Source organism: Ambystoma mexicanum, chromosome 9 (assembly GCF_040938575.1).
Source record: "Ambystoma mexicanum isolate Mex_15411 chromosome 9, UKY_AmexF1_1, whole genome shotgun sequence".
Lineage (NCBI taxonomy): Eukaryota > Metazoa > Chordata > Amphibia > Caudata > Ambystomatidae > Ambystoma > Ambystoma mexicanum.
This window is the reverse complement of record NC_090931.1, coordinates 1067606841-1067628331: the sequence shown is the minus strand read 5'-3', so window position 1 is coordinate 1067628331 and position 21491 is coordinate 1067606841. Positions and strand designations below refer to the sequence as shown.

The window sequence follows — 21491 nt, the reverse complement described above, 5'->3', positions numbered from 1 at the left end:
GCAATAGGTCTACTCCAAGCCTTGCCAATAACAGATCTGTAAGAGGCATCAGTATGCCCACTCACATCTGGCATGACAAACTCAATTTATGGAGAATTATCTAGACCACTGGCATCTTTCAAGGTGTCCAACAGATCTTTTAACCTTGACTCCTCAGAGGTGAACTCTTCGGAGTATCTGGAGTATCATACTCCAAATCAAAAAGAGGGCTTCTCTCTCCCCCTCCAGCCTCCTCCTCGTAAATGGAGTTCATCAACCTGAAAAAGTCCTTTTTAGATAAGGGCTTTAAAGTCTTCAATGAATCAGTGAAAGACGTTGATTGCTTCGATGCTGATTGCTTCGACGGCGAAGAGCTTGACGAAGATTCCTTCGACGGAGCATAGGGGATCATAGTGGCTTCGTCTTGTCTAAAGGAGACGGATCCCTTGACACCTCTTGAGGAAGCTTTGAGAACTTACTCCCTGGGCTCTTAGGCACGCAAGTAGCGGATTTAGAAAGTATCCTGTCGGCCTCAACATGCGCTTCAGGACCAGAAACCATTTTTGGTTCACTCGAAGTGGTAGGTGGAGCTGCCTTAAACTCATTTTGAAAATCTTCCCATTCTGCTTTGGGAGCAGATTAACTAGGAAAACGTACCCGTTTCCTATCGGGCGAGGAGTCGTCGGAGGAAGACGATTGGGATCAATGACATCGCTTCCTAGATCTTTTATGCAAGGAGTGTCGAGATTTGCTTCTCGATCTAGACCGCTTAGCATATTTGCTGTGCTTTTTAGCCCTTTGAGGCGAAATATCCCTCAAGCTTTTCTCATCCAACAACCTCATATTAGATGGGGTAGTGGAAGGGGATATGGACAATGGCCTACCAAGGCCTCTCTTTCAAAGCCTTAATGGTCATACTGGCACGAGCCACAGTCGATCTTATGGCCCACCTCAAAACACCAGAGGCATATTTGGTGTGGATCTGTGATGGACATCTTTGACTCACATTCTTAATACCTCTTGAATCCAGTCTTCGGAGTAGACATTTCGAAGATTTTGAAGAAACACAGTAGAACTTCACTGAGGCGAAAGAACCATTTCAAAGCGTGCAGTACATGCTAAACAATGGAACTGAGGCAACAGGTACGCTGCATGCTACTTATACCAATTTTCGACATCATGGCTGAGAGCAGGATGGAAGCCACTGTGGGACCACGAGTCGACGACGCACGATGCCCTCTGCTGTCGAAAACCTTCTGAAGCCGCAAGCAGGATATCGGCTATATCAAAGATGAGGAACCAGTGGGAGGATATGACCCATTAGAAAGAACATTATCAGGGGTAAGTAATTTGTTCTTCTAATGGATTGCATCCACCAACAGATTCCCCACCTTAAATAATGTTCCATAGCAATGCTTTGTAAAAATCGAGGGAGAGCAAACTCTCCTGAAATGTATATTAACCGATTTTGTAGGACCCCTCTTTCAAAATGAGCATACTGACCAGACAGGGTGTCCCAGCAACAGTGTTTGGAGAATGTATGAAGGGAGGAATATATTGCAGTTCGGCAAATATCCTGAACTGGTATCCCTCTCGGTAGAGCTAATGTAGTCGCTACTCCACTGGTAGAATGAGCTCTTTTTCTTTCGGGAGCGTCTTTTCTTGCTATTGAGTAGCATTGTGAGATGCATAAAATTATCCATCTATAGTGTTTGCTTGGTTACTGCTCTACCTGGTCTAGAACCGGCATAGCCAATAAAAAGCTGATTTGCATGAGACAGCCTGTAACTTGCTCACTCTGCGCACAAAAGTTACTAGGAAAAATATTGTTTTCCATGCAGGGAGCCTGAGAAGGCACCAGTGAAGCAGTTCGAAAGGTGACACCATCTTGAATATTAATACCAGATTCAAGTCCCAGGCTGATGCCAGAAAATGGACTGGTGGAAAGGTGTGGTATGCAGTGTTAGTAACGAAAAACAAATATCGACACACATTTTAAACGACACCTGAATAACGACAAAAAGTTTAATTATTTTGTAACAGCATATATGGGGGTTGGGTAAGGGATTAAAAGGGGTGCGGGTAGTTGGGGGAGGTTAAAAAGGCTTTAGAAACAGGAGGGATAGGGGGACCCCCCCAAATGAAGAAAAAAAAGAAAAACTTGTTATTCAGGTGTCGTTTAAAATGTATCTCGTTATTTAAGGTGTCGTTATTAAGACATGGAACCGAAAGGTGTTTATTCAAACTTTCAGAAATTGCGTGACGATTGGCATCTGGAAGTACGAGCCTTGATCAGGTGTGCGCTTATATAGAAAGTGCAGCTAAGTATCCTCTTACCATAGCGACCTGTAAACCCTGCTGGCCAGGTGTAAAAGAAAAGATAAAACCATGGCTGAGTTGCATGAGAAAGGATCCTTATGCTTTGCTCTACACCAGCAGCGGTATAGAGCCTTTGTTGTTGAACTTTGGGCTGAAATTAATATCTCCATAACGTCTTCATGGCGGTCCCAGTCCCTGTATCTTAACCTTTCAGAAACCAGGCGTGAAGGTGCAGGGTGCCTATTCCTGGATGGAGACCCAAAGTCCCTTTTTTTTTATAAGTTTATTTTTTTATTGCATTCTCGGACCACATAAAGTATATCTCAATGAAAACCAGGACCACATAAAGTATATCTCAATGAAAACCAATCATATAACATCATAACTAACATTCATGTGCCGGAACTTCATTTTATCTAATTAACAATACAACTGTTGCTCTTATACTCTTTGACCATTTCCTATTAAACAGTTCAGGAAAAATTAATTAGAGCTGGGATTACAAGCAGTTCAGAAGCAACAAAGGGGAACGAGGAAAAGAAAGAGAAGAAGAAAACAAATAAACCAATAAAAATTAATTATGTCCTTGGTACTTTTATCTAAGATACATATTTCACGCAATCCAGAATCATTGTCATGGGTTCAGCAGGTACTTCACAAGTCTTGGTTGAAAGAACATATGCTCTTTTTCTGCTACATAGTCTAAGAATGGCGTCCACGTGCGCATGAACTTAGCGAGCTTCCTGTCAATCGTGGCTGTCAGTTTTTCCATTGCAAGTAGTTCCCAAACGTTCACCCACAAGTATGCAATATGTCTACATATTTCCAAAATCGGGCTCGCGTGAGCCTAGCAGCCTTAAGTAGTTGAGAGATTAGTTCGGCTCTGGGGCCCGACAATGGGTAAGAACCATCTTCAGGAACTTCACCCAACAACAGAATTTGCGGGCCATTGGAAGCAATGTATCGCAGATCTCCTTGATTTTGGATCGTATCTCCAACCAAAATGATTGTATAGTGAGGCAATGCCACCACATGTGTCCCAGGTCGCCTCTCTGACCACATCCATGCCAACACGTGTCTGTAATCTCTGGGTTCATTGCATGGAGCTATGTGGAGATATGTACCAGTGGTAGCATAGTTTGAAAGCACCCTCTCTAACTGCCGTGCATCGTGAGGTCTTATGGGCCCTACTCCATATCTTCTGCCAAGAGTCTTGAGGAATCGTAATCCCCAATTCCCTTTCCCATGCTAACATGTAGGGTAATTTGTCCTCCAGCGGGGCGTTCTCCAGGAGGTGATAACAAGCAGCTATTCTTTGAGTCTGTTGGCCCTCCATAACTGTCAGTTCTATCCCTGTGGGGGGTCTATTAGCTGCTCGTTTTACGCTCGAGTGTGTGACCCAATGGCGCAGTTGCAGACATCTAAACCTCTTTGTTTCGGAGAGCCCAAATTTCATCTTGCATTGTACAAAGGTGAAGGGTTTGTTGTTATCACTGAGGTCTCGTAACCTTAGGGGTTTCCCTTCTGACCAGAGGTGATAAGCATTAGGTTGGAGGCCTCGAGTGAAGGCCGGATTCTGGGTGATAGGAGAGAGGGAGCCCAAACCGGTTGAGAAACCACGTTGTGCACAGGCTTTATCCCAGCAAAGAAGTGTATTTATCGTGGTTGGGAGAAGGGAGGTTTGCTGGGTAGGTGCTTCTTTTGGGAGAAATGGCAGGAAGTTCAGAGGAACGGAAGACACTGCTTGTTCAATATCATACCACTTAAGTAAAGCCTCACTCGGACCCGACCACCCCAGCATCACTGCTACCTGAGCCGCACTGATGTATCTCGAGATGGAAGGGAGTCCTAGGCCCCCAAACGCTTTCCCCCTCTTAAGAAGTCTGCGCGGGAGCCTCGGTTGTTTCCCTTGCCATTTGAACCTGCCAATTTCTTTTTGCAGTTCAAGAAGATCTCGTTCCGGGATTGCTATTGGGAGGGCATGAAATGTGTATAGGTGCTTCGGGAGCAGAGACATTTTGACTGCACTTATACGACCGAGCCATGATATCTCTTGCGCTGTCCATCTGTGCAAAGAGTCCCTGGCTTCTATTAGGAGGTTAGGAATGTTGGCCTTTAGCAGGCCCTCGGGTGGAGATAAGCGCACCCCTAGGTACGTTACGGGTGTGGAGTATGTGTTCTGCAATGCTATTAAGAGTGGCCTGAGATTCCGACAACCCCATTCCCATTGATTTTTCGGAATTTATTGTGAACCCGGAGACCATAGCAAATTGAGCCAATGAGTTCATGAAGATGGGTAGGGAGCTACGGGTGTCTCTAAGGAAGCAGAACACATCGTCCGCGTACAACGCAACTTTGTGACATTTCCCTTTGAGCTCGAATCTCTGGATCCCTGTGTGAAGGCGAATGTGTTGGGCTAGGGGCTCCATTGCCAATGCAAACACCAACGGCGACAGAGGGCATCCCCGTCTGGTGCCCCTGCGCAGGGGTATTTGAGAAGACCATTGCAAATTGACTCGCACGCGAGTCGATGGAGTTTGAAAGTTTGACAATATTAGTCTTGAGAATTTAGGGCCAAAGCCTTTTAAAACTAGTATTCGCAGGACATGCTGTCAAATGCCCTATGGGCGTCTAAAGACAGGAAAGAAAGGGTGCCTGGAATTGATGGGGCTAAGGATATCAGGTCTATAGCTCGACGGATGTTATCATACACCGAACGGCTCTGAATAAATCCAGTCTGGTCTCGGTCTATGATGAGTGGCAGGACCTCCCCTAGGCGGCAAGCGATAATTTTGTAATATATTTTCATCTGAGTTAAGAAGAGCTATAGGGCGATAGGATGTGCATTGTGTTGGCTCCTTTCCCAGTTTTAGGATTAGGGTAGTGGCCGATTCCACCATCGTCTGTGTGACAGTTCCTTCTTTCCACAGGGAGTGAAAAATAGTTTTGTGAGGTGGGGTGTAAGTTCAGCTCTGAAGATTTTATAAAACTTATTGGTAAACCCATCAGGGCCCAGGGCCTTGCCAATGGGAAGGGCTTTGATCGTATCTTCAACTTCTTGGGCCGTTATAGGGTCCTCTAATGAGGCGCGTAAGGCTTGTGGGACTTGGGTGACTCGTGCATCTGTTATACATTTTTTGGCGGTTTGTGTATCCCCGGCGTGGGGGGCTGCTTGCTCTCTAAAGAAGTTTTCCACAATGCAGAGTTTGCCCTCCTCAGAGGAAACAGGTCTGCCCAAGTGGTCGCGCAGGGAGTCTATGCTATTCCGTTTTGCTTGCTTTTTAAGTTTCACTGCCAGCAGCCGATTAGCTTTGTTCCCTTTTGTGTAAAAGTATTGTTTTACCCGCAACATATAATGTGCCGCTCAAATTTACGAACCTCTCCCTCTAACTGGGACTGCAAGACCTTCCTGGCCCTCCCTCTCTGTGTAGCTTTTTCTATCAGGTGACCTCTGATAACAGCCTTTGCAGCAACCCACATGACTCCAACGCCTGTGTTCCCTGTGTCATTCTCCTGAAAAAAGAGCATGATGGTTTCAGCTATATGGGCGGGGATTGCCCCGTCCTCCAAAAGGAGGTAATTTAATCGCCAAGGTGGTCTCTGGGGAGGGGTTGCTTGGGGAGGAGTTAGTATTAGGCGCACCGGGGCGTGATCTGAGAGGGATTCTGGGAGAATTTCGGTTTCTGTCGCCCATGGGATAAGGGAGTCAGGGAGGAGGAACATATCAAGTCTGGAGAACCCTTTATGGACTGGTGAGAAGTATGCATAGACTCGTTCCTCCAGATGTACCAAAGTCCCTTTTGTGGGAAGAAGACAAAATCGAGTGCAGATGGACATGTCTAGAAGGTCTGGGTACTACGTCTTCCTTGCCCAATCTGGAACAATCAGGATCATAAGTTACCCCAAACTTTCTCAGCCTCCTGAGAACTTAAGGGAACTTAAGGGATGACAGGGACTGGCAGAAACACATATAGAAGTGTACTATTCCAATCCACTGCGAACACGTCTCTAGTGCTCCTCTCTGGGGGAATTCCCTGGAGCAGAACAGCTGTTGGAACTGGATGCAAACAGATCCACCTGAGGGATTTCCCACAGGGCGAAGATCTATAGAAGGACTGTCTCAAACCGCTCCCACTTGTGGGAAATCGAGTCCTGCCTGCTCAGGGCGTCTGCCGTCATATTCTCCATTACAGTGAAGTGAACTGCTGACATGGAAAACCTGTTTTGTAACGCCCAAAACCAGATGTACATTACCTTGTTGCACAGTGGTAGTAATGCTAAACCAACTCTCTTGTTGAGGTAGTGCACAGCCACCATGTTGTCCATCATGATCAGGACCATCTTCCCCTGTATTTAAGGCAGAAAGGCCATTAGCGCTAGGCTGGTTGCTCTGACCTCCACCTATTGTCAGTTTGGTCAGGTGTGCATATTGGCAGACCGACATGTAAAAATTTCACCTCCCTCTCTGCAGCCTCTCTGAATTTTCCAAGTTCATTATAAAATCATGCCTGCAACGAGGAATCACTGAGAAATTCAGCGTCCAATATCTTGCAGCTGAGATTCACTATCAGCAAGTTCAGCCCTTATGGTCTTAAGGATACTAGACTCCACAGCAATGCATACTCCGCGGAGTACACACTTGAAAGCTTCCCAGAGGATAGAGTAGGAAGCCACTGACCAAGAATCATCTTAGAAAAAAATTAACAATACTTTCCCCGATGGACTTGTGGAACACTACATCGGTAAGGCTATCATTCTTGAAGAAATTGTAGGTTACTCACAGTAGTGGCTAGTACTCTTAGTCCATATTACCCTTTCCTCCATACTTCATGGGCGTCCAAGGGATGGGAGACGGAACCCTTTTCCCCAGAAAAAATCTTCTTCCCCTTTAAATTTAGAGGCGTGCGGGGGTGAGCCCAGGGAGCATGCGCTGCCCTGACTCTGCCCTCTGGTGCCACACCTCAGTCCCCATTGACGCATCGACAATGAATTTAACATTGCCTAATGATACCAGTATTATTAGGGGGGAGATTGGTGGGACGTATGGAGGAAAGGGGACTATGGACTAAGTGTAAGTTAGTCACTACGGTGAATAACCTATAATTACTATTACATCCCGTACCCTTTCCTCCATACTGCATGGGCGATTACAACTGAATGTAGCCTCAGGGTGGAGATGAGACCCTCCTTAAGCAAATAGGTTCCTGAGAACTGCCTGTCCGAAAGCTGCGTCAGATCTAAAGCCGGCATCCAAACAGTAATGCTTGCAGAAAGCCGAGGGAGAGGCCCAAGTGGCCGCCCTGCTTATGACTGGCCAAGGGACACAGCGCTGGAATGCGATAGTCGTTGCCTTGGCCCTGACTGCGTGGGCATGCATGTTGGCCAGCATCGGCTTGTGCTGGCCCTCGTATGCTTCTTTGATGGCTGAGACCATCCAGCGGGATATGGAGGCCTTGGAGGCCCGATAGTCACCTTTGGAGGCTCAAAACCTGGCTAACAATGCCGATTTGCGGAAGCCTTTGGTCCTGTCCAAGTAGAATTTCAGGGCACGCCTGACATCCAGGCAGTACAGCACTTTCTGTGCTTCGTCCTTAGGATCGGCAAAGAACGTAGGAAGGACTATTTCCTAATTCAAGTGGCAAGCAGACGCCACCTTGGGAAGAAATGCTGGGTATGTCCGCAGGACTACTTTGTCCCTGTGAAAGGTAGTATATGCTCCGAGGCGACCAGTGCCTGTATTTCGCTGACTCTACGAGCCCAGGTGAGGTCGACTAGCAAGGCCGTCTTGATGGTGACCAGCCTGATGTCCGTAGATGCCATTGGCTCAAACTGTTTGTGCGCCAGGGCGCCCAAGACTATGTTGAAGTCCCACACGGTGTGCAGCCTCTTGACGGGCGGGTAGAGCCTTGCGAGCCCCGTCAAATGTTTCTTGACGATAGGATTGGAGGATTGGAGGAGGAGAAGATCCCCTTCTACGAGTCCCTTTAATCCCCGATGGCTGCTCGGTAGGTACGACAGGTATCCACCTGCACACCAGAGTGGGCGAGGTGCGCCGAGAAGGAGAGCACGTCATCCAACGTACAAGCCAGGGGATCAATTTCCTTGGAGTCTGCCCAGTGGCAGAATCTGGTCCATTTCCTTTTATACTGGGCCCTGCTAGTCTCTTGCCCTGAATGATTTCCAGATTAGCCTGAGAAAGGGCGAGGTGCTGCAGCGTTACCTACTCAGGTACCTCGCTGTGAGGGCTAGTTTCTGTGGTGCGGGGTGGATGACCCTGCCCCCCTGCTAGGCCAGACAATGTGCTGGGCCCGTCGGGAGGTGATTCAGATGCATCTCTGAGAGGCTGAGCAGCTGCGAAAACCATGGCCTGGCCGGCCACCATGGAGCTATTAGAATGATGTTGAGTTGGCGAGACTTCTTGATCTTGCAAATCACTCTATGAATCAGCAGAGTGGGCGGGAAGGCGTAAGCCTCCATGCCGTTCCACTGAAGCTGAAATGCTTTGCCCAAGGAGCCGGGGCCCTTTCCCTGCCAGGAATCGAACTCAGGGCACTTCTTGTTGTTAGATGGCAAAGAGATCCACCTAGGGATGACCCCACCGGTTGAAGATCTCGTGAATAACAAGGTTGTTTACCTGCCACTCGTACTGGTCCACTCCCAACCTGCTGAGCCTGTCCGCCTCCAGGTTGGATTCCCCCGGGAGGTGGACTGCTGTGAGGTAGATGTCGTTTTCCAGGGCCCACTCGAACATGCTGATTGCCAGTCTGCACAGAGGAGGGGATCTGGTGCCTCCCTGCTTGTTGACGTAGTACATGCTGGTCGAGTTGTCTGTGTGGATGATGACAACCTTGCCCCTGAGAAGTGGTACGAATGCTCTGAGCGCTAGCCAGACGGCGTTCCGCTCTAACCATTTGATGTGGTATTCCTGCTCCTCTTGAGTCCAGTCGCCCTGGACCGAGAGATCGTCCAGGGTGGCTCCTCAGCCCTCAAGTGAGGAGTCTGTGGTGATGGTGGCCTGCGGGGTGGGCGGCCGAAAGGTCTTGCCACTCCGCAGGTTGCAGTCCCTGGACAACCATGTTAGGTCCAGGTGGAGAGATGGAGGAACGTTGATCATCTCGGATTGGGAGCCCCGCTCCTGGTTCCATGAGGCCGCAAAGTGCAGCTGGATCCTCCTCATCCTCAATCTCATGTGTGGAACGGCTAATAGGACCGCCGCCAAGAGACCCAGAGGAGATGCTGGTACCACCATGCCAAGGTCACTTCTCTGCAGAGGAAGTGGGTGGTGGCTCTCTTGATGGCCGACATCTTGTCCTCTGACGGAAATACCTTCTCGGAGCACGTGTCCCAGATGAGGCCCAAGAATGTCAGAGTCTACGTGGGGAGCAGCTGCGACTTCTTGAGGTTGAGCGAGAAGCCCAGATCGTGCAGTGTGTTCATAAGGGTATGGGAAGAGTGGTGAACCGCTTCCGGAGATGTAGCCCTGACGAGCCAGTCGTCGAGGTATTGGTAAATGTGGAGGCCCTACGCTCTGAGGAGGGCAGCCACTGTATTCATGAGCCTGGTAAAGAACCTGGGGGGCGAGTTGAGGCCAAAAGGAAGGACCTTGTATTGAAAATGGTAGCCCACGATCCTGCCCATACGAAAGAACGATGGGGCTGCCAAATCGGGACGTGCAGGTACGCGTCCTTCAGATCCAGGGAGCACATCCAGTCTCCCTTGCACAATGTCTCCGCTATAAAAGCTGGCGTAACCATGTTGAATTTTTGTAGGAGTAAGGAGAGTTTGAGGATGGAAAGGTCCAGCACAACTCTCAGGCCTGCCTGGCTCTCCTTCTGAATGGCGAAAATCCTGGAGTAAAAGCCCAAGCCTCGCTGGGAGGCTGGGACTTCCTCCACTACCTTGTTCTCTACGAGCGACTGGATCTCCGCTACAAGAGTTGCTGTCCCAACTTGAGGGAATGGAGGGGAGGAGGGAGGAGAGGCTGGGATGGGTAGGCGGTACCCTGTGGATACTATGGAGAGGAACCAGGGGTCAGTGAAATTCTGGTGCCAGAAATGTGATGGAAAGCAAGCCTGCCCCCCACTGGAGACACGTGGACCCAAAGGGTTGTGTCATGCCTTCTTTCCCTCGGAGCTAGTCGCGGAGGTGGGGGACTGGAAAAAGCCCTTACTCCCCCCCACCCTCTTTTTGTTGCTTGCTCTGGTTCCGAGACAGTGAGCGGTCCGGCTGCCTGGATCTTTGTTCCTGGAAGCCGCGGAACCCTCCATACGTACGCCCCCTGTCGGAGCGCTGCAGTGACTGGGTGTACGACTTGGGCGTGGTCTTTGTCAGGATGCATAAGGACTTGACCGTTTGTGAGCTGTTTTTCTTTTTGTCCCGCTCCCAGTCCATGGTGGAGTGGAAGAGCACCCCCCCCCTCGAACGGTAGATCTAATATGCGTTCCTGGACGTCGGGGTTGAATTTCGTGGCCCGGAGCCAGGCCGTCCTTCTCATGTCCATGGCGATACAGATGGCATGGCCAGAGGTGTCGATATGGCCACGATAGATTCCATGAGGTCATGCGCCACCAGCTTGGCCTCTGCCAGCCCTGCCTTAAAACGTGATTGGCTCTGAGTTCCAGGAGAAAGTCCGCAATTTCCAGCCATAACCGCTGGTTAGCGGCGGCCAGCATGGCATCGGGATTGGCTTGACGAAGGTGCAGGGATGCGTTGGAATAGGGTTTCTTTCCGTACGCCTCCAAGATCTTCTCCTCCTTGCCTAGTAGAGCTGCAGAGGAGGAGGCTGAGGACGACTGTGGCTTGGAGTATAGTGATGCCGCAGCGATCACTGAGGAGTGTGGCTGAGGATGGGCCGAGAGCAAGAGTGTATCCCACTCCATCTGCCTGTACTTGGCGTCCAGGCTTTGTTTGACCAGCTGGGCTGAGTGGGGCTTAAGCCGACCCTTCCTGGCCAGGGAGACTACATCAGTCTGCAGAGGCATCCCTGTTTTGGCAGAGGGGCGATACATGAGGACTTCAGCCAGAACCCCCTCTGCCTGCTGCTCGACCTCGGGAGGCCCAGGTATTCTGCTAGCGCAGCAAGACGTTCGTGGAAGGCGCTGGCTGAGGATGGCGTGTCAGGATCCTCCTCGTCATCCACGTCCTGCGGATCAGGAGGATACTGCGGAGGTGGAGGAGTAGTTGGAGCCGGAGGCTGGGGCACAGGGACCGCAGCCAGGGGCTGAAGAGGCGGCAGAGGCTGGTACGGAACCGCCTGAGGAGTCGGCTGGGGCGCCGGGACCAGCGGCTGCAAAGGGGGCGTCAGTGGAGGCGCTTGTGGTACAGCTAGCATAGTCAGGACTTCCCTAATAGCATCCTTGACGATAACCTCCATCCGAAGTGACTTCATGAGGCCGAGGAACCTCTCGAAAAACCCCTCTTCACTGGCCGAAGAGGTGGCAGGGGGTGCTGACTGGGTAGCTGGAAACTGCTGGAGCCTCTGCATACCCTGCCCATATGGACGCCACGGGAAGCTGCCCTGCGCATAAGAGGGATAGGCTGTAGGCCACGTACCTGGTTGAGGCCAGTCCCACCTTGACACTGGAATGGCGTTGGACGGGAGTCTCAGACTGGCGCGGCGGCCGTCTGGTCGAGCTGCCTGCCACGTGCCTGAGACGTGTTCCTCGGCTTGCTGGGCCCGGTCTCCTCCAAGACTCTTGCGTGTGGATCACGAGGCCTACCCTGCCCCTCGGGCCTAGGCCCAGTAGGTGGGACACCCTCGACCCCGGGGTCGGTAGAGGTGCGTTTAGGCGCCCCCTTGGACAAATTACCGGTACTAGGGCGTAGCCCCTTGGCCATCTTGCCGGATGATAATAAGGTACAAGATCCCTCTGGTCCCTCAACACTATCACCGGGAGGATCCCTCGGCCCGAAGGCTGGTAGCTGCAGCAGCCTCGGTGAACGTGCTGGTACAAGGATCTGACCGGTCCCTCCCGCACGGGAGAGTCCTTGGGAAGGAGTCTCCTTTGCAGGGTGTGATGGAGAATAGTGACCCTACCTTGGGCTTGGCTTGAAGTTTCACAAAGTTCTTGAGGTCCTCTGGAGGCAGCTTCTGGAAGAGCTCCTTCCACCTGGCTAGTCTGTTCTTCAACGTTTTCGAGGACAATGACCCACACGCTGTACAAGCTTGCCAACCATGGTCTGGGCCAAGGCAACGTAGGCAGAGGGTGTGGGGATCTGTAGTTGGGAAGAGCCTGTTGCAGGATGGACACCTACTGAACCCTGTGGAAGTCGACATACATTGGGGAGGAGCGTGACGCCTGAGGACCGAGTACCTGAATGATAAAAAGACAAAGAGAAGAAGTATCCGTGGTGGAATTACATGGCCGAACGCCAACATAGGAGCGCTGGTGAATTCAGCCCGTTCCCGTCGACTCAGAAAAGGGGACTGAGGTGTGGCGCTGGAGGGTGGAGTCAGGGCAGCACATGCTCCCTGGGCCGCACCACGCGCGCCTCTAAATTTAAAGGGCAAGAAGATTTTTTCTGGTGAAAAGGGTTCCGTCTCCCTACCCTTGGAAGGTACACCTATGCAGTATGGAGGAAAGGGGACGGGACGTAAGAGTACTAACTGTTACAACCGCCTCTTACCAGGAATATCAATAGCTACCACCACCGGAACATGGGCAAGACAATGTATGCGCCAAAATGGTACAATCCGTTACCAAGCAGGTACACACCGAGAAGCCAATATGTAATCCAACCTGGACGCTAGTTCACTAGTGGTGCAAATATGCTGAAGGTTATGCATGGACTTCGTAACCGATCTAATAAGCCCCCCTGATCTATCCAGGACAGGATCAACAACTGCACTGACATCCCCCACCCAGATGATGACATTGGCCAAGTACCTCCGAAGATGACTCAATCCACTCCAATGTATCAATGGAGTCAGTACTGGGACCATAGTAATTAACTAGTGTGATGTCCCGGCCCTGCAGCACCCCTGAAAAGATAAACGCCCTCCCCTCTGTATCTTTCACCAAGTCAGAAAATCAAAACCCAATGTACAATAAATGACTATGGAGACCTCCCCCGTAAGTAGTCGGAAAAAGAAGAGAAATAACTTCGACACCCCAGGATGTGGCAAACTTGTTCTCATCTGAGGCAGAGAGGTGCGTTTCCTGTTTTGCATATATAGCAGCACCTTTCCATTTTTGGAGGGGCAATTAGGACCTCGGACATTCCAAGTCATGCATTTAACCCTACTACCAGCCATGTGGGGCACCAACAACAGTGATTAAAACAAATCTACAAATGATGCTTCACTGTTCCACAGCACAGGAGGAAACATCAGAGGAAACAATGTACGCATCCACACCCCAAGCCCTGTTCCAACCACCCAACCCAACAAGCAACCCCCAAATACCTGTCAGAAACAACCTAAAAGAGCTCCCCGAACCTCCAACCCTCTGCTAACCACGCCAACCCACCAGCTGAATCCCCACCTCAAGAACTCAATACCTCCAATGTGATGTTGCATTAAGACCACAAGAAAGCCCAGCCAACCTCACCCCAACCACAGGCTGCCTAGCAACAAAGTGCAGCACAGCAACAAATCTCGAGAGGGAGGATTTCCCTGTGAAGCCAGTCCCTTAAACTGGATCCTTCAGGAGTGTTACCACACTTTGAAGGTCGAAAGCCACCAAGCATAGAATCTAGAAAGTCAGCAGCGTCCTCCGTAGATTGAAAAACCATGCCTTCCTTTTATATTCATTTTATATTCATAGCAGAGTTTGGCAGGGAAGAGCATTGCACACTTGAGGTCCTTTTCACACAGCGTCTGTTTGACATCAAGAAAAGACTTCAGAGAGCTTGGAACCTTATGGAAAAATCAGGGAACAGTCGTACCGAATAACCTTTATAGGAAAGATCTCCCAACGCCCTGGAGCGCGGCAGAGCAAAATCCCTGTCCTAATAATTAAGCAGCCGAGCAATAATAGGCCTGCCCGGGGCTCCAGGTTTCCGTTCCCCAGGGATGCGATGAGCCCTTTCCACAACAAAAGATGTTGAAACCCCATTTGGACCCAAAGTCTCACGAAGGATAGATTCCACAAAGAGTTCCATGGGGCCGGAGGTTTCCGATTCAGGAATCTAATTATCCTGCGGGATCTCGATTCCAAATCTTCTAGTTTTTACGAAATCCCTTTGAGTGCTTTAGTGACATTGACAGTTTCTCTCGAGGACATTGAGGCTTCATCCTCCAAAGTGGACAAACGATTTTCTGCCTCGTCAAGTCTGTCTCTGTGTTTATTAAGTCAAACCTGCATATGATCAACTTTACAGGTCAGAGTATCTAATTTGCCATCTAAAGACTGGATTCCTGTCTGTAATTGAGCAAACATTTCTTTGATGTCTTGCATGGCTTCAGGTGGGCTATCAAAAGTTGGCTCAAGTCTGTCAGCAGTGGGGGGAAACCTAGGGATATTCTCCCATGTAGAACCCAGGAAACCTCTGTTCAGGTGGCCAGGAGAGGACAGTTGCTCTTGGATCCCAATCCTGGGGTGGACCAGAGTGGGAGGATCACCTCGGTAGGGGAGTCCAAGGTGGTGCACGGGGGAGTACCTTGGGTAGAACGCGCTATCCCAACAGAACAAGAAGCAAGGAATGTGAAGTCCTAGAGGCTTTTGTGGAGTATTGTCATCCAGACCCCATCTTACCCGTTGACTTCCCCTCAAAAGGAAGGAAGACAAAGAAACCTAAGTCCAAAGGTATACCAAGCCTTTCCTCTCCTGCCCGACTGTCTTTGCCAAATAATTCACTTAGACTATGGAAATAGGAATGTTAGGGAGAATTCTCCTTTATGGCTAATGTCCCACACCTAGTGAGTCCCTCAGCAGCTTTGCTGGATTTCAGGGGTTTATCTTTTCCATCTGGTAAGTGTGAGAGCCTTTTTTCCCACTCTTACATGTGTTTTGCCATGTGTATTCCTCCTGTTTGTGTGATCTTGGGCTCTGGAGCACACCACTCCATGTGCCCCACTGTTTGTGTGTGTTACACAGTGCCTTCAGTGCAGTGACACAGGGTTGTCTTTTAGACTTCCCACTGACTCCATTTTTCTGGGGCTGACTACTGTCCCCCAGAAACATGTAAAGTTGCCATTAACTTTATAAAGTCACTTTAAAACTACAGACCCAGTACACCTCATCTTACACGGAGTATTGGAAAGGGTTAATTCCTACCCCTTTTTGTCTGTGCCTCTCTGAGCTTTGTTTTGCTCTTTTAACATTTAGACTTGGCTGGTGGCAGTGCCATCTACCCTAACTTTTCTACCGCGATTATACTATATAAACGTGGTACTGTTCCAGGCTATTGTATTAGCCTCGAACATAAACCCGCTTGCCCAAATACTTTTTATTTCGGCTCTGGTCGGGTTTAGTCGCCATTTCTTTTTGTTAAAGTCCTTCTTGTGTTTTGCTTTGCGTGGCAAACCAGGTTTGCCTTCTTTGTTCAGCGTCTTTTGGCAGACTTCTACGAAGGAGCCCTCCTTTGGCGCCTGGGTGTCTAGGTGGGCTGAATGTGAGGGAGGGGTGTAGTCACCCCTGCACAGGATCTCCTTGGAGACCCAATTTGCACTTTGTATTGATTGGCTGAGGTGGTTGTCCGGGTCGGACAACCCCCCTGCTGAGTGATTGGTAGCCAGACTGTGTGAATGGGGGATTTTCACATAAAAGGCAGAACTCTTGGGCTGGAAGTCAGAGTCGCCACTGGAACTGCAAGGAACCGAAGAGAAGCAGAGAAGAAGACGGCTGCTGCACCCCCGATTCCCAGTGAAGCCCTGCTGCAGTCCTGAGCTATCTACCCTTCAATACCAGAGAAGATCCAGTCTGGAGTCTTCTTCCCTTGAGCCTGGTGGGGTCAACCAGCTCATCTTCCACAGCCAGAGGATCATCTTCGTGGTTGAAATCGCTGCACACTGCTGTAGTGGTCTGGTCCGGATAGCCATCTGGAGAGCCTCTCCTGTTTTAAAGGAGCGCACCTTTTATTCACCATTGCTGCTGCTGGCCTCATCCCTGGGTAGTGCAGATCACTCCAGACGTCGTCCTCCTTGTCTCCACGAATGAAGCTCCAGGAACTGTGAGTCTGCAGGAAACTACCAGGAACAACTGCCATGGCACCAGCGTTCTTCAACGAATAAGGTACTGTTAGGGAGAATTCTCTGTTTAGGCTGAATTTCCCTACCTAGTGAGTCCCCCAGCAGCTTTGCTGGATTTCTGGGGTTTATTTTTTCTCCTGCCAAGAGTGAGACTCTTTTACCCTCACTCTTGGACATGTTGAAGTGTGTTTTCTTGGTTAAACCTTGTGTTGAATGGGCTATGGGGTCTTTTACTCCATAGGGCCTCATGTATTTTTGTGATGTGGGTTACACAGCACCCTCTGTGCCGTGACCCAGGGGTGTCCTAGGGACTCCCCAACATAGACTCCATACCCTGGGACTGACTACTGTCTCTCAGGGCATGTAAAGTCACCAAAGGCTTTGCTAGTCTTAAATCCTGAACAGAACCAGTACAAACCATCATATTGTGGACGTACTGGCTGGGGCAATTCGATTGGCCCAGGGTCTGTTAGTCGAGGGGGCACGTCTCCGTCCCCCCTGATCGAGTTTTGGCTGGTGGCAGTGGAAACTACTTTTTATATTCGACCGCGAATATTTTCCTATGGGATTTCCCATTGTTTTAGGCTAACACATTTAATTATTTATTTACGGTAGCCTTAAACATACCGCCGGTTTATATATTTATTATTATAACTCCGGTTGGGACTTTTTGCCAAAACTTGACTCTAAAATGGCGTTGGTGTTCGCCTCTGTAACTCTGACCCAAAGTGGAGCCCTTTGTTCCACTTTTGGCGGGCTTCTCCACAGAAGCCCTCCAAAGTGGTGCCACTCTGTCTGGGGTACTTAGGAGGGGTGGAGGGGGATTTAGGCACCCTGGACTGGGTTACCTTGGTAACTCAAGTCGCACTCCGTCCTGATTAGCCCAAGTGGTGAGCCGGCCGGCTCACCACTTAGCATGTTTGAGTGACAGCTAGGCTGGGTGAATGGGGGTTTGCTGCATAAAAGCAGGGCTTTGGGGACTGGAACTTCAGAAGTCGCCACAGGACCAAGAATCCGACGAGGGAAGAGCTGAGCCGACCTGCTTCGACGACACCACCCGGTGGAGCCCTGCTGAACCGTCTCACCACTTTTCCCGACGACCGAGGAGAACTCTTAACGGAGTGGCTCCTTCCCTTGACTGGTGGGGACAACCAGTTTTCACCTTCTTTCCGCTCCTCGAGGTATCTCGTGGCCGCCTTGCCCGTGCCAAGCACCCCGGCAACCGGAATACCACACTTTTACCCCTAACCGCGAAAGTCGGTACAACCCTTTAACCGGAGGACTCCGCGGCTGGTTTCTTCCCGGGCAGTGCAACGACCTTCTTCTTCTGCTCTTCAGCGAGAACTTCTTCTCCCCTGACCGACGTCGAGCCTTGCTGCCACTGCCTGGAACAACTGCCACCGCTGGAGGATCCTTTCCGCTTAAGGTACCGTGTTCCGCCTGGCTTCCCTTGCCACCGACTGTACGGGGTAGATTTAGCCCCCGGCTTTCGAACCTGGGAGTGCCTGGAACACCCTGGCTAAACTTTCTAAGCCACTCTAAACTCTTTCTAACTCTTTGCAAGACTTTGAATCCCTACTAACAGTGTGATCTTGGGTACATTTTCGCTCCGGCTACTCTAAGAGTGGGCCCTGCCTAGTGACTTTTGCTCACCTGTGACTTTGTACTTCCTTGAGCCTATTGCAAGTGTTCTGGACCTTAGAGTGGTGTGTTTAACCTATTTCTGTTCCTTTTATCGCGTTCTTGAACCTACTAGAGTGTCATCTAACGTTAAGCACTCACCTCTGTTCGAATTATGTGGTGTTAACCTAGAGTTGTCTAGATAGGAGTAAGGGTTGAAACTGCTTTCATTATAACTGTGTTTGAAGAGTTTTTACTATATTTTTGCTAGAGTGATTTCAACTTATGTGTGTTTAATAAATAAATAACTATATACTTTTGAAACCAAGCTCTGGTCAGTGTTTGCTTGTGCTATTGTATTTGAGTACCTATGGTGTATACTTTACATACTGCCTAACTCTTCTTGAGGGAAGTCTGACTGCTCAGCCACAGCTACCAGGTAAATCTGGGTGGTGCAGACTGCTACCAAGTGGGTTTACTGCTATACCTGTGGTCTTAAATCTTTTGCAGTGGTCCCCAAGGGAACTGCACAGGTTTCTGCCTAACACTGGTGTACAGCGGTGGGATTTGTATTAAGTATACATTTTAGTGTGCTTTAGATACCTTAGTACAACTAACCACAAAGCTTAGCACTATAAAAGTAAACCTCTAACATGTCAGTTATAGAAAGCTATAGTCAAGAGTCCCTTGCAGCCAAAACTGCTGATTGTTTAAGAGTACTCTGTAAACATAAAGACCTCCTGACTAAGGGCAAGAAAATGGAGCTGATTGAGAGATTGTTAGCTAACCAAAGTCTGGGTGAGGGTTCAGAGGAACCTACCACTCCAGCAACTGTAGATGACAGTATTGAAATTAACATGGAGCAAAATGTTGATGATTCTGAGGAAGAGTCAGAAGAGGAGGGTGAGGCTGTTGTGACTGTCCCCCCTAGGCCTCTACCTGCTCTACCTGCTGTACCTACTGGGCCTTTACCAGGTCCCACATTTAGTCCTCAGTACTTTGAACTGGAGAAAATGAAACTAGAATTGGAGTATAAGAAACTGAATGCTCAAACTGACAAAGAACTAAGGCTAAGGGAAATGGAGCTCAAGTATGAGCTAGAAATGAAGAAATTATCTGTTGAGAATGCTTCTCTCTCCGGCTCCTCTAGAAGTTCCAGTCCTAAAAGACCCCGGATGCCTAAAGAATTGGTTGGTATGTATGAGCCTAAGTTGGATGTGTTGGATTGGTTGTCTCTGTTTGAATATAATCATGGGCTCCAGAACATCACAGGAAATGACTTACTCACCTGGTTGTTCTCTAGGCTTCCCCCTGTTGCAACTGATGTGGTAATGGAGATGGGGGAGGAGGATAGGAAGGACTATGAATGTGTGAAACTAGCTTTGATAGCTAGGTTTGGGAAGACCCCTTCCCAGTATCTTAAGAGGTTTAGGAGCCTCAAAAAGCATGATGGTACCCCTTGGGCTACCTGGGTGAATGAATGTTTGAAAAACTTAGAGGGATGGATTAAGGGTTACAAGGTGAACACTTATGAAGGTATGAAGAATTTGTTTATGTTGGAGACTATTTATGATGCCTGCTCTCCTGAGCTCAGACAACACTTGGCTGATTCCAGGGAATTAGATTCCCGGAAACTAGCTAAGGCTGCTGACTTGTGGGTTGCCAACAGGGCCACTCACAAGGATTCTGGGGTAACTCAGAAGAAGGATGGGGAGAAACAGCCTAAAAAAGACTCCAAAGAGAATTCTAATAATTCCTATCCCAAAGAGGGCCCCAAACCACAAAATAACCAGGGTAAGCCACATGGGAAACCTAGTCAGGCTACTGTACCTTCTGGCCACAAGCCAGAAGGAGGTCAGAACAAGCCACCCTTCCAGAGAGCATTTGGACAATGCTATGTCTGTCAGGGTACTGACCATATCAAAGGAGATCCCAAGTGCAAGGGTAAACCTGCAGGGGTCAGCACAGTCTCCTTAGCCTTCACTCCTGAGGATGAAGTACAGATGGCTAGTGCCCACTTTGAACTCTTTGCTGAAGAACCCTTGGGTCTTCAAGCAACTGTAAACTTAGAGCCTATGGGTCTGGTTAGTCCCCAGAATAGGGTTGTGTATAACTCCCTACCTGTTAACTCTAAGGTGTATTATGTGGACAGTGTTCTTGTCAATGGCCAGGATACTCCTGCCAGGAGAGACACTGGGGCCAGCAGAACAGTAGTGGATGAAAGCTTCTTTCAACCTGAGGATGTGGCCAAAGCACCCAAAGGTCCCACTAAGATGTCTGGAGGCCCTGTCCAAATGGTTCCTATTCTACCCGCCCTCATTCAGTGTAACAACATGACAGTGAGGATCCCTGTCAGTGTTCAGACTGAGGTACCTGGGAAGGTCCTGTTGGGGAATGACCTAAGAACTCTAGGAGTAGTGTCCCATACCCCCAGGTCTCCCAGTATGGAGAAGCAGAACTTAACCAAATTGGCTAGAAAGGCTACCTTGAAGGACCCTTCTAAGCCTGTGGGACCCTCTACTGAGAACCCCACTACAAGCCCTGGTTTTAGTAAGTTGACCTCTAACCCAGGCACAGTTCAGGATAGTATGCTAGGAACATGGGAGCCCCAACCAAGCTCCACCCTTGTTCCCCTAGTTTCAGAGTCTCTGACCCCCCCTGCTTCTGAGGAAGAGGTGGATAGACCAACTAGGCCCCTATCTGAACCTGAGAGAACTGGTAATTCTCAGTGCTGGTGGAAAACCAGAAAAGAAAAGTCTAAGGCCAGAAACCTTCAGACTGTTGGACCTTCTACTGAAGACCCCAACTCAAATCCTAATATTAGGGGGGAAACTCCTAAAATAGGTAAGGGTAGATCTAAGAGGAAGGGGAAGCAGGTACATCGCCTAACCCCAACCCCTCCAACCAAGAGGCCTAAGACCCAACCTGCTCCCACAAGAGAGGTGGTGATGAACCTTGGAGGCCCCTCTAGATCTAAGGGAATCCTTTATAAGGACCCCTTCAAAAAGCCTAACATAGGTTCAGAAGTTGTACCAACTTCTGAGGGACTGGTCAACCAGATCCCCTATAACAAAAAGACTGATGTTCCTCAAAGGGTCTGTAGGTCCGTTAGCTTGCAAAAGAAAACCTTTGAGTTCTCCATTGAACATAGGTCAAGGTGTCACCATCAAAATGCTGATGGACTCTCTAGGATGTATATCATCGACTAGAGGTATGAGGTTCATCCAGGAGTGGATTAAATCCTCCTGTCCCTTAGTCTGGGGGGGGCGAGTGTTAGGGAGAATTCTCTGTTTAGGCTGAATTTCCCTACCTAGTGAGTCCCCCAGCAGCTTTGCTGGATTTCTGGGGTTTATTTTTTCTCCTGCCAAGAGTGAGACTCTTTTACCCTCACTCTTGGACATGTTGAAGTGTGTTTTCTTGGTTAAACCTTGTGTTGAATGGG

General features: G+C 49.4%; 1 protein-coding gene across 16 annotated transcripts in view; it reads right to left on the bottom strand.

Annotated features, from left to right (window-relative positions):
• BAZ2B (bromodomain adjacent to zinc finger domain 2B) overlaps nucleotides 1–21491 on the bottom strand; it is a 2602315-nt gene that overhangs the window by 13855 nt on the left and 2566969 nt on the right. The gene's annotated exons all lie outside the window — the stretch shown is intronic.